The sequence below is a fragment of the Diabrotica virgifera genome, chromosome 5 (genome assembly GCF_917563875.1).
Source record: "Diabrotica virgifera virgifera chromosome 5, PGI_DIABVI_V3a".
NCBI lineage: Eukaryota > Metazoa > Arthropoda > Insecta > Coleoptera > Chrysomelidae > Diabrotica > Diabrotica virgifera.
In genome coordinates this window covers 248,528,821-248,541,231 of record NC_065447.1, presented here as the reverse complement: position 1 = coordinate 248,541,231, position 12,411 = coordinate 248,528,821, and the positions used below count along the sequence as shown (strand labels likewise).

Genomic DNA, 12,411 nt, shown 5'->3' with positions numbered 1-12,411 from the left:
GTCTTTTGGGAGGGTTACTAGAACAATTCTTTGACAATTAATAGTAGTATTAACATTATTATTATTAGTGTTTGACAAATAGTACAATAATTGTACTAGTAACCCACTCACACAGTATTGCCAGTATACGCAAGTGACGATTATTCGCCAAGTACACGAGTCGTTTGAGTTCGGCTTAATAGGTTTGTTCGTAGTACGACACAAACGATTAGCAACTGCTGCCAACCATCAGATGCATGAGAAGTTAACAGTTAGCGTTGTGCAGTTAATAGTTAGCATTCATAGACTACGAATGCACATGTGTCTGATGGTTGGCAAGAGTTGCTGATCGTTCTACAAACAAACCTATCAGTAAGCACAATTTGTGATATCCATGGGTAGTTACTAACAGAAAGAGGCAGGATTCGATTTTTAAAACATTTATTTTAGAGTCTAAACATAGTCATACCTTAAACGATAAGTGTATATTATCATTACAAGTTGATACTAATTACAAAAATAAATACACATTTAAAAGACCAATACATAATTACTCATGATGAAGAAGTACATTATAATTAAAAATGAATAACCATTTTCATATCGCTGCAACACAATGCCAAAGCCATCTCATATTTCAGTTCGTTTAGTGAGCGCAACAAGCACTCTGACCGAACAGTTTCAAAACTCATTAGTTTTTCATCAGAGAATGCATATGTTGCTATCTCCAAACCATGTAGCTGTAACATATGTACATGCATTGGGTTCTTCTTCGTCTGTCTTGCCCTGGGCATACTTTACTATTACCGGCCATATGCATACAATGTGCATTTGCTATGTCATCAGAACTTGCTATCACCCCACCCAAGCATTTAGTCGTTTAGCATTAGCTTTTTGGAAATGCTTCACCTAAAAAAAATATTTTATTTTTTTGGAAATTTTTCAACTACAAAAATTTATTTTTATTAGAGTATTTGCATTCTTTACAATGATTGAGAATATTTTATTTAAAATCAGACATTCATACAATATAATTTTAGAACAATCATGACAGTAATTCAAATAGATGGCAGTAATAAATCATTTTCAGAGAATTATGGAGTTCCCAGTTTACAGATTAGGACGACGATATGTCTGGTCTCATACAGATATATAAACGTAAATAAATCTAATATTTAGAACCAATTTATCCAAAAGACACTAATACTGTTATCCATATATTTCTTAATGGTGAATAAATAAAATAAAGGCATACCTTTCCTACAATAATATGGAAATCAGGAAATCATTAACAATTTTTACTCCATTCAAAACAAATCCAGCTGTAAAATATTTACGTGCCTGAAGGCTTTTGTATGCTTTCATCTGCTGCTTAGAGTAGCAACTGTGAGACTCCACCAAATATGTATAAATATCTATAATAGTAACTTGATGGACTGCACTTAACTGTAAAATCCAATTCTGACTGAATTGCGTATGGATCTAAATCCCCAATTATTTTCAGCTTCAATAAATATCTAAAACAATAAAAGAAATAATGTTATTGCTTGCAAAATTCATCATTATTGACAAATAACGGGGCAAAATGAACAGGAAATAAAAATTATTTCGCCTACCTTTCTCGCAACATCTGAAGTTTCCAATAATAATTTCCTTAAATAATCATTTTGCATTGTGGTTAAGTTTATAAAGTGCACAAAAACAGGAAACGAAATCCAAATGAATCCAAAATAGACAAAATACGATGATTATAAACAATGAAAAATCATTGAAAAATAGATACCTACAAACATAACCTCTTTGTTAGTTTATGTGCCAACCAGAGGTCACGTGGGATTACAGTCGAAAATAATGCAATCTGCTTGGCAAAACACCGAAGAGGTGGAGGCCAACAAACTAATATGAGGAAGAAGAACTGCCATTCGCTTGTGTCAACGAGTACAGTCTGTGGAAAATCATTATACTTTGAACTTATTTGACGAATAACTAACTGTGGATTACAAATAGTTATTGAAACGAAATAAAATTTAATCGACTAATAAATCTTATTCGACGAATAACTATTCACTGATTTATTTTTTGTTGGTGAAACCGACCCTTAGAAGTTTATCCGGCAGATTACATTATATCAACCAAGTTACGAATCAATCAGGGTCTTTTATTAAGAATACAAAAACAAAAAGAGAGCTGTTAACCACAATAAAAACAGCCAAAATCGAATATCTCGGTCACATCATGAGGAAGAACAGAGGGATATATATGGACTGCTGCAACTAATTTTACAGGGATAAGTAGAAGGAAAACAAGAACCAGGAAGGCGAAGGAGAAATCTTTTCACAGCAGCAGCGTGCAAAGTACAGAGTGCCATGATGGTCGCGAACATCCGAAACGGAGAGTCATTACAAGAAGAAAAAAAGTGCAATCATACTCCAGGCGTAGAAGGTACACTTCGCGTCAAAAAAAACTGGTACACTTTTTTTTCCCAATGTAAACCTGTGTTCAGACTGGACACAATGGCTCGTGAATCACGGCGTTGTTGCCAGCACAGATAATGGAATTGCACTAAATCTAAATACAAAAAATAACGTTTAAAAATCATGGTGGTGAATCGTAAAACGGGCCATAGGTAACTCAATGTAAAATTATAAACTGTTAAATTCCTGCTTCCCTAATCATTTTACAACAAAAGTCATGAGAAGCTATTTGTAGGGGATTAAAATCTGTATTAAAAACAAAAGCTAAAATATTGTTCTAGGATTTAAACACATTCCAACATTTTGAAAAATACCTACATTTGCCACAGTAGGCATGTGTGTAAAAGTTAGGCCCACGTTATTATTTACCTGATTGTTCGCACATTATTGACTGAATAAAACATCTTTATAATTATGTATTACTTTCTCCTCAACTGAGGTTATGTTATCAATTTTATTATTTTTTAAACAAGAAATGATAAAATAAAAATTTTGACAGTTCAAATTGTCAATATTTATAATAACTTCACTGTGACCGAACGCAACCGATCCACATTATGGTAATGTGTGTGGCCTAACTTTGGCGTATTTCTGTGAAATTATATTTCTCATGATTCGAAAAAAATGAATACATTTAATAAAACACATTAAACATTTTGACAGGCGACATTTTCCACCTATGTGGTTAATATTTCAGCAGTTTCGAATTTTATTGTAATACATAATATTTAAGTTCCACACTTGTTCACTGTAAAAGTTATTCATTTTGTATTAATTTCAAATTGTAATCTTTGCAGTGTGTTTTATTTATTAGTATCCCACAACTTAGAGAAACCCTTTACATTTCTCGATTTTAAATTAAACATAATAATTTAATGTCATGTCTAGAGTTATTATCTGTCATTCATGTTATATCTGTCATAAATTATAATTAGGACACGAATTAATTTATGGGTACTTAATTGAGATGATGGAACATTACAAAATTAATAAGAGAATTTTTTAGGATGCATGTTTAAATAAATGTGACTGACTAATCGAGAATGCTCGATATTGTTTTAATTTTTAGTAAACCTACTAAAAACTTGCGGTCTGCCGCACAGCCCTGCTTTTACCTGGTTTGATATAATATTTTAGTTGAACTGGCAACGTTGCCTAGAAATAAGAATGACATATGTGACAAGACCAATTTACACAACTAGAAAAACACGATTTTCGGTTATAAGACTTGTACCAGTTTTTTTGACGCGAAGTGTACCTATACGAATAAAATTAAATGTATTTACATAAAACATAAAACAAAAATTAGCTTTGTGTGTATTATATCAACAGTGTATTACAGTGGAATTTGTCTAGGTTAATCGCGACCTTAAATTTAAACTGACGTTAGAAAAATTTATTATGTATGTATATATTAATGAGTTTCTAATATTTACTCACTTTAAATGCTATAAAAACTAGGGACTCTAGCATATTTTTCTATAATTCTCATTTAAAAATGTCCTGTTTTCAAATATATAGTCCATTTTTAAGCTATTTCCAAAATTTAAGTCTTTTTAACTTAAATTTTAAGTTTTTTCTAACTTAAATTTTAAGTTATTTCAACTTAAATTTTTTATTTCATAAAATGTTTCACCGTTTAAATTCATTTTAGTGCGCTTATGTACTAAATTTGCTGCCAACTTCAGAGATTCAGGTGTATTTGGTGTTGCCGATATATTAGTTACCAAACAACTTGTCAAAATACCTGTTTTCCAGTTTATATTTTGAGTTTCAAACTACATAAATAATCATAGTGATAGCAAATACAGCAAAATTACCAAAAATGTTTGAAATTATTATTGATAAATTTCGTTAATGTTCTTTTCAACATATGTTTATATAATAGCTTGCAGTTTTGTGTTGATAATAAACAAATAATTTAGTTTTTTTATACGTGTCTTGTGGTATGTTTTAAGTGTGATCCTCAAGTGAATAGGTAAGTAATTTGAATATACTACGGAATAAAAATAAAATATGTACTAGGTATGTAAATCCTTTTCTGATACTATAATAGTACTATACCAGTAGTACCATGAAATGCTAAAATTTCCCTCGAAATAAAGTACTGTAAACACGTAAAATATTTAATTATTTATTAAAATATTTATGGAATGTTAAACTCATGAATTATGGATGCCATACAAAACAAGCCCCATAAAAAGGTATACGTTTGAAGACGCTCGGAAAATTCGCCGCTGTCTTGTGACTTTATTGGTCTCTGAAAATATTCGGAATACATATTATGGCAGTAACGGCACTGTAGCCATAAAAAGGAAAGTCTTTTATGGGACGCGAGCGCGTTATTGTCAATTTGTAAGTAGGTAGAAGCATTGTGCTTACTTACCTCATAATATGTCCCGCTTAAGAATTCACTTTACTTTAATTTTATTACCTATGTTTACTTACGTTACGATAGCAGTGGCGGCCGGTCAGGGTCGGCATTGCCGACCCACACATTTATAGATATAAATTTTTTTAATATTTGTATCTGTGAAGTAAAAAAAAATCTGTCAGATAATACAAACTAAATTTTATTCATGGTTTTTAAAAGGGTTTGATCAATCCGAGCGTTAAGTGATCCCTGCGCATAACAGACTCAAAAAATGAATGATCCGAGCCATTCATCTGACTTTTCGGCTAGCCGTACCCAACTCATCCGTAGCTTGACGATTTACACGTAAAACTCAACGAAATAACAAGTCGATGAGCAAGCGAAAGCGAACATACATACATTCACTCCGTGGGCATTAAGCGGCCAGGTACGGCACATTTAAATCTGCCGGTCGGTGTTTCATTTGGAGCATTGCATTGCATCGGCAGAAATTGTCAAAAATAATCACGCCGTTTTACGTCGTTTGATATTGTAATTTTTTAAGTTGTCAGGAATTATCATTTAGTGGACATGATTGATCGAAGCATTTGTTAAAAATCAAAGTAATTATAGAGAATTAATAAAATTGTTTTAGAAATATTTACTTTCTGATTCGAAGTGTATTCGTAATACAGAATGAACTAATACATATACCTAATCAAATAGTTACATTTTGAATAACGTTATTGAATCTGAGATTTAGAAAACCATTTGCTTTTCGCTGGAAGTAGATGAAACTTCTGATTATCATGTCATTCACAATGATCAATTATTGTTGTTCGATACGCGTTACGTGGTAATATTTATGAGAGGTTTTTAGGTTTTAGAGATGTGAGTAAAAGCAATAAGGCAGAATATATTTTTGGTGTTTTAAAGAACAGATTAAAATTTTTTGATATCAAAAATAAATTGGTAGGGCAAACTGGGGCAATCTTATGACGGCGTTGCTATGATGTGTGGTGAATTGAATGGTCTCCAGGCAAAAGTTAAAACTATTGCATCACAAGCTTCATTTACTCACTATGAACTATGATGCGCATATAATGAATTTAGTTTTGCATGATACGTGTAAAAAATAAAGAATATCGTCTTTTCTTGCCAGTTTAGCTCACCTAAACGGATTACTGCTTTAGAACAAATTTGTTTCGAAAAAACAGCGAACAGTTTGTCAGACGCGATGAAATTTTAAATATCGGTTAGTTTTATCTAAGCAGATTATCTCTAGTAGTTTTAGTATCTGTAGCAGATTTTCGTGAACAGCTTTTGAAAGTTTTTGATTTTATTATCGAAGGCGACGATTTTGAAAGCGGCGATACCTCGATCCGTGAAGCAATCGGTTTGAGAACTTTATTAAATAATAATTACTCTTTTAATATTCTTTTAAATATTTTTAAGACAGAGTTGGCCCAAGATATTCATTGTTGTTCAAAATCAGTCAACTGACATTATATTTCCAAAAATAGAATACGAATGCTGGTGCCAAATCTCAGAGATTTCCGTAATGATAGTAGTTTCCAATATATACGCAGTGACGTTTTGGATTCGCTTGATATTTCCGAACCATCCCAAAAAAGACACCGACATGATACATATCTCGAAAAACGAGTAGGTATATCTTGAAATTTTGGATACCTACTATTATATGCAAATAGATACTCGTTTTTCGAATTTTGAAGATTTGCAAATTTTTGACCTCTTTTACGATTCAAAATTTAAAAGTTCCCTTTGCCAAAGAATTTCCAAGGTATTTATTATTACAAGTTAGGTACTTAAAAATTATGCCGATCCAAATATTTTCAGAAAGTGGGATAAGTTACAAAATATGTATGTATTATTCTATGTAGTAGGTACTGCAATTCATTACAACAAACTCTTCATCAATTTTCTTATTACCACCAATTTCTGCCTCAAATAAACGGGATTTATCTTGTCTCAAAAGAATCAACACGTATTGTCGAAACACCATGAAACAAGAGAGAATGTCAAGTACATCAAATAAAAAAAAAACAAAAAACAACAAAATCTCCTATGATGATTTAAGCCTTTTAGTTTGATGGTATACCTATATGAGGAGACAAAAAAAACCTTGCCGACCCTGTCTCCAAGGCCACGAGCCGCCACTGTACGATAGTATGTTAATAGTTCTGACTTACGCAATTCATGTAAATTCGTATATTTGATAATCTTCAACTCTAAACTTTGTCTAAGGAATGAAAACGAAGTAGGTAAAAATGAAACAGGAAACGAAGCCAAAAAAGCACTTATTGGAAGATTTTAAAATGACGCCACAATTTTTCAGCTGTGGCGAATCCCGAAATTATTTTTTTTAGGGGGGGGGTCATGGATCTTGAGGGTGAGTTAATTGTGAGGCAGCTTTTCTCTAATGGAAGGTCACTTTAGTCTTACCCCCGTGACACCCTCCCTTGGATCCGCCAATGGTTCTTTAACATGTGATTTTTTCTAAATTGAAAATTATTTATAAATAAAAAAGTTCTTGCAAATTAAAACTGAAAATAAGCATTATTTTCTTGTCTGTAATTAATAAAATAGACAAAAAATATTTACTTAAAACACATTTTACAATACGAGTTTTTATGTACAGCTGGTTCCAAAAAAAACTGATACGACTCTTAAAGTCGAATCATATTATGCGTTCGGGCATGTAGCGTTTCGTTTCCGAAAAATATAAAAACCTGATTTAACAAAGAGTTGTCTGATATTGATATAGTCGGTTCGCTAAACTCAGACACAACTGACTAGTGATTTTAGTAATTTTGCCAATTTGGTAAAATTGACAAAAAAATAATTACTAAATAGTTAATAATTACTAAATATTAAGTAATTTTACCAATTTTGGCAAAATTGGCCAAATACAAAAATATTACCTACTAAAATCACTAGCTAGTTGTGTCTGAGTTTAGCGAACCGACTATACTATACGCTCCGTATAGTATGAATTGTTCATATTTAAAACCATAAAAACAATATTTGTCGGAAACGAAACGCTACGTGCCCGAACGGATAAATATGAATCGTCCTTTAAAGCGTATTTTGTAGAAAATTGAGCAGTGTATTTTGAAGGATAAATACTTATTATTATTTACATACTGTCACTGGGACTATTGAATAAAAATAAGTATTTGCTTTTACTTCCTCGTATTTAAGTATTTACTTAATACTAATTGAATAAAGTCATTTCTTTAAGAGGAAACAGTAGCGATCAACAGGTAGCGAAAACGCGTTCCAAGATTGCGGCTGTAATTTTGAATATTTTTTCGAGATATTTGGCACACCTATTCGCAATATAATAAAGAATTGCGGTACAGAGCCCAATTTGAAAAATATATTAATATGTGGAAATTACTCTGTAATTAAATAAAATATTAAAAAAACGAGCCTATACCGCCATTAAGAAGAACAAAAAAATACACTTTCTTCAAACTTTTTTGTCCGATGCCTAGATTTTGTGTCATTTTGGAACTACTAATAGTATATTACTTTATGAGGCAGAGAAGCATGACTTTTCTTGACGCGCCCGATATTACGCGCCGAACGAAGTGAGGCGCGTAATAGAGGGCAAGTCAAGAAAAGTCGCTTTTTTGCCGAATAAAGTATACTATTTTTTCTTCAAACGTAGCAATTTTCAACCATAAATAGTACAATTCATACGCTATTTTTACTCGAAATTAACTGTGACAACTATCAAAGTCGTCTAGATGTTAGAAATTAAAATAATTAAGTCGTCGGAATGATTGCTGAAAGTTATGCTCGACCATCAGTATCATCAACAATTACCAATGCGTATCAAGAGTCGGGAACATTTTTGCACGGTTTCAATTTTGAAAATGCCTCATTAACTAATTGTACTTTTAATATTACTATAAATAAAAATGATGTTTAATTGTTGTTAATGACATTTGTATTGTTGCTTTGTGACATGTTTCATATTGTTGCCATGACAACATTTTTCCCTCAGCCGTAAATAAATGGGAAAAAAAACTGCTGCCGGCGGAGACATCAAACTTTGACAGGATCAAGTTAGATAAGTAATGTCATCATTATTTGACGTTTGAAGAAAAAATTTTTTCGCGTTCAAAAATTGCGATTTCTCGATTTTTTGAAAGTTCCACCGCGTTTATCTCGAAAACTATGCATCCTACGAAAAAACTTGTAAGAACATTTTTTGCTTAGAATTACCCAAGAAATACAAAAAAATGTTTTATTTTGCGAAAAATCGCTGTTATGTAATTCCTCAAGTTCTTTGTTTATAACAATCTTATCGACATACGGATCAACTGTTACCCAAAAAATTCGTGTTATACGGGTTAAAATACATAAAAAACTTGGATAAGTCCATCTAAATAAAGGAGCCCGTAGCACACCCTCCTGGACACAGCACTAATTTGTTTATAAGCCAAAAAATTGTTTATAACTTTAAAACATTGCTGAGGCTGCTTAAATAATCCGATTTCAATTCTGTAAAGTGCATTAGATAGGTGGAGTACTTCTTTATACAGAGAGAGTCTGTAAAGTGGAATAAATTCAATATCTCAAATACTAATTGTTTTTTTGGAAAATGCGCAGACCCGTCGATTAGTATTTCAAATTGTCCTTTTTGACATTCAATAAAAATGTATACAGGGTGTCCCAATTTAGAGATATGACGTCATCGTCGATTTTCTTAAATGGCAACACTGCCATTTTGATAGCTAATTTGATAGGGTTTGTAAAGTTATACATAACTGCAAAATATCAAATTTTTATTCTCTACCATTTACAAGATAAGAGAAAATAACAAAGTTATATCTGTAATTTGGAATATATTCAATAATTAAAATACTAACTGTTTTTTTGAAAAATGCTCAGACCCGTCGATTAGTATATCAAATTGTCATTTTTGACATATAATAATAATGTATACAGGGTGTCCCAATTTAGAGATATGACGTCATCGTTGATTTTCTTAAATGGCAACACTATCATTTTGATAGCTATTTTGATAGCGTGTGTAAAGTTATACACATCTGAAAAATTTCAAATTTTTATTCCCTACCATTTACAAGATAATAAAAAATAACAAAGTTATGAAGAACAAAAAGTAATCAAATAATAATTGAATTTATTTATTTCAATTAAGAAAATGCTCATTACGTTGCCCATTGACAATTTGACAATAATTGAGGGCAACATTATGAGTTTTTGCTTAATTTATTGAAATAATTAAATTCAATTATTAGTTGATTACTTCTTTTTCATAACTTTGTTATTTTTTATTATCATCTAAATGGTAGAGAATACAAATTTGAAATTTTGCAGTTGTGTATAACTTTACACACCCTATCAAAATAGCTATCAAAATGACAGTGTTGCCATTTAAGAAAATCAACGATGACGTCATATCCCTAAATTGGGACACCCTGTATACATTATTATTATATGTCAAAAAGGACAATTTGATATACTAATCGACGGGTCTGAGAATTTTTCAAAAAAACAGTTAGTATTTTAATTATTGAATATATTCCAAATTACAGATATAACTTTGTTATTTTCTATTATCTTGTAAATGGTAGAGAATAAAAATTTGATATTTTGCAGTTATGTATAACTTTACAAACCCTATCAAATTAGCTATCAAAATGACAGTGTTGCCATTTAAGAAAATCGACGATGACGTCATATCTCTAAATTGGGACACCCTGTATACATTATTATTGAATGTCAAAAAGGACAATTTGAAATACTAATCGACGGGTCTGAGCATTTTCCAAAAAAACAATTAGTATTTGAGATATTGAATTTATTCCACTTTACAGACTCTCTCTGTATGTAAAAAAATTGACAAATCTTTGTATGTTCTAGTCTTTGTTGTGCAAGATTTTAAAAAAATTTTAATTTTTTAAAAAAAGTTTGGATTGCAAAATTATTATGCAAACTCTAGTAAGTCAATTTTAATGAAATTTGGTGTACGGTTTTAGCACATTACAAAAATTTTCTAAGCGAATTGGGAAGGTTCCAAGTGTAACCTAAGTGATGGAAAATCATTGAATAAGGGCAGGCTTGTTTTGCCCCCTTATTTTATATTTATTGCTATTTTGAAGCAAGGGTGATAAATTAAGATATTTTCAACCAATCGCATCTGATAGAAAATTTAATTATCTTTGTTTTATTCCTATACGACTTTGTTCTAAAATGAATAGTTTTTAGGTTATAAGCAAAAAAAAAATAGAAAAAAAAACGAAATTTTTTTAAATTTTTAAATATTTTATTTTTTTTATTCATGTTCCGGGCATATTTGAGAAGGAGCATAATTCAATTATTATTAACGAAGTTATCACCTAACTTTATCCGCAAAAATCTGAATGACACCTCTCACATCCACCTAAAAACAGATCCTTACTGGTCTAATAACATATTAAAAAATTACTTAAATCGGATAACAGGTTTAGGAGATACCAGACATCAAAAATAGTCCATTTTTGGGGTGCCCGTTTCCTCTGACGCGCAGTGTATATTAAAAAATTGTTACGGAATGGAGACGATTCTCGAAGAAGTATATTGGCCATGTGTTTATTCAGATTATTGTTCCTCATTGTAAACTGTGATACAAGAAATCAGCGACCAAAGCTAACACGAATCCACAGACGAAATTCGAATTGAAAAACGAATGTTGAACAACCAAAACTATAGCTAATTAGCAAAATACAAGGAAAAGTTATTTACCAGCAATTTTATTGCTGGAATCGAATCTTATGATTGTATATATTAATAATATAGGTATGCAAAGTCCGCAGATAGTGTGCTACTTTTTTTATAAACAAAATGGCGCCCGATAATCGTGTTTTTTTCAATTTTTCCTCTATAACTCCAAAGATTTTAACTTTACACCAAAAATACCCAAATAAAAATTCACCGTAATTAAATTCTGCATAGAGACGTGTTTTTCCCGATTTACTTTGACGAAAAATTTCCCCGGAAAATGCGGGTTTTTCCAACAAAATCTTTAATTTTCAACTAAAATTTTGGGTAAGTAATTGTTTGTCCATAATTAAATAACTTGGTAATATAAAAGCTCTTTTCGTATAGATTATAATTGCAGAAGCCTACGGAAATTGAATAAACAGTTTAGCAACAATTGAATTGTTTTTTAAAAATTTACGGTCGCTATAATAACCACAATAATTATGATACATAAGAATAACTATGATGTTTGTATAAAAAGACACTGTACCTATCTAATGTAGTTTACAGAATGGAAATTGGACTATTTAAGCGGCCTCAGGAATATTTTAAAATTATAAACAATTTTTTGGCTTATAAATAAATAGAATATCACGGGAAATATTAAATTAAATTAAATCATGACGGTATTGGAAAAAAAAGCAGCAGGACGCTTCTGTTAAAAGAAAAAACGTTTAATTGTTATAAGTGGTTCCTGAGATACAACCGGTCAAAGTTGACCAGCATTTAAGGCAAAGATATAAACAATAGAATCATAATTTTCGAACAATTACTTTTTTATTTTCTCTTTCTCCACACCAATTT

The 12,411-nt window shown here is 31.1% G+C and overlaps 1 protein-coding gene and 1 long non-coding RNA gene across 2 annotated transcripts in view; one reads left to right on the top strand and one right to left on the bottom strand.

Moving 5' to 3' along the window:
* Nucleotides 1–403: 403 nt before the first annotated feature.
* On the bottom strand, nucleotides 404–2,042 carry LOC126884782 (uncharacterized). The gene is made up of 3 exons (XR_007698151.1): nucleotides 1,596–2,042; nucleotides 1,235–1,496; nucleotides 404–888 (listed from the first exon to the last, which is right to left on the bottom strand). It is a non-coding gene; the product is annotated as an uncharacterized LOC126884782 (long non-coding RNA).
* Nucleotides 2,043–4,242: 2,200 nt separating this feature from the next.
* Nucleotides 4,243–12,411, top strand: part of LOC126884780 (uncharacterized) — a 196,342-nt gene continuing 188,173 nt past the window's right edge. Inside the window, exon 1 of the mRNA XM_050651007.1 lies at nucleotides 4,243–4,431. The gene's annotated coding sequence lies outside the window, so the exon portion shown is untranslated. The remainder of the gene's footprint in view (nucleotides 4,432–12,411) is intronic.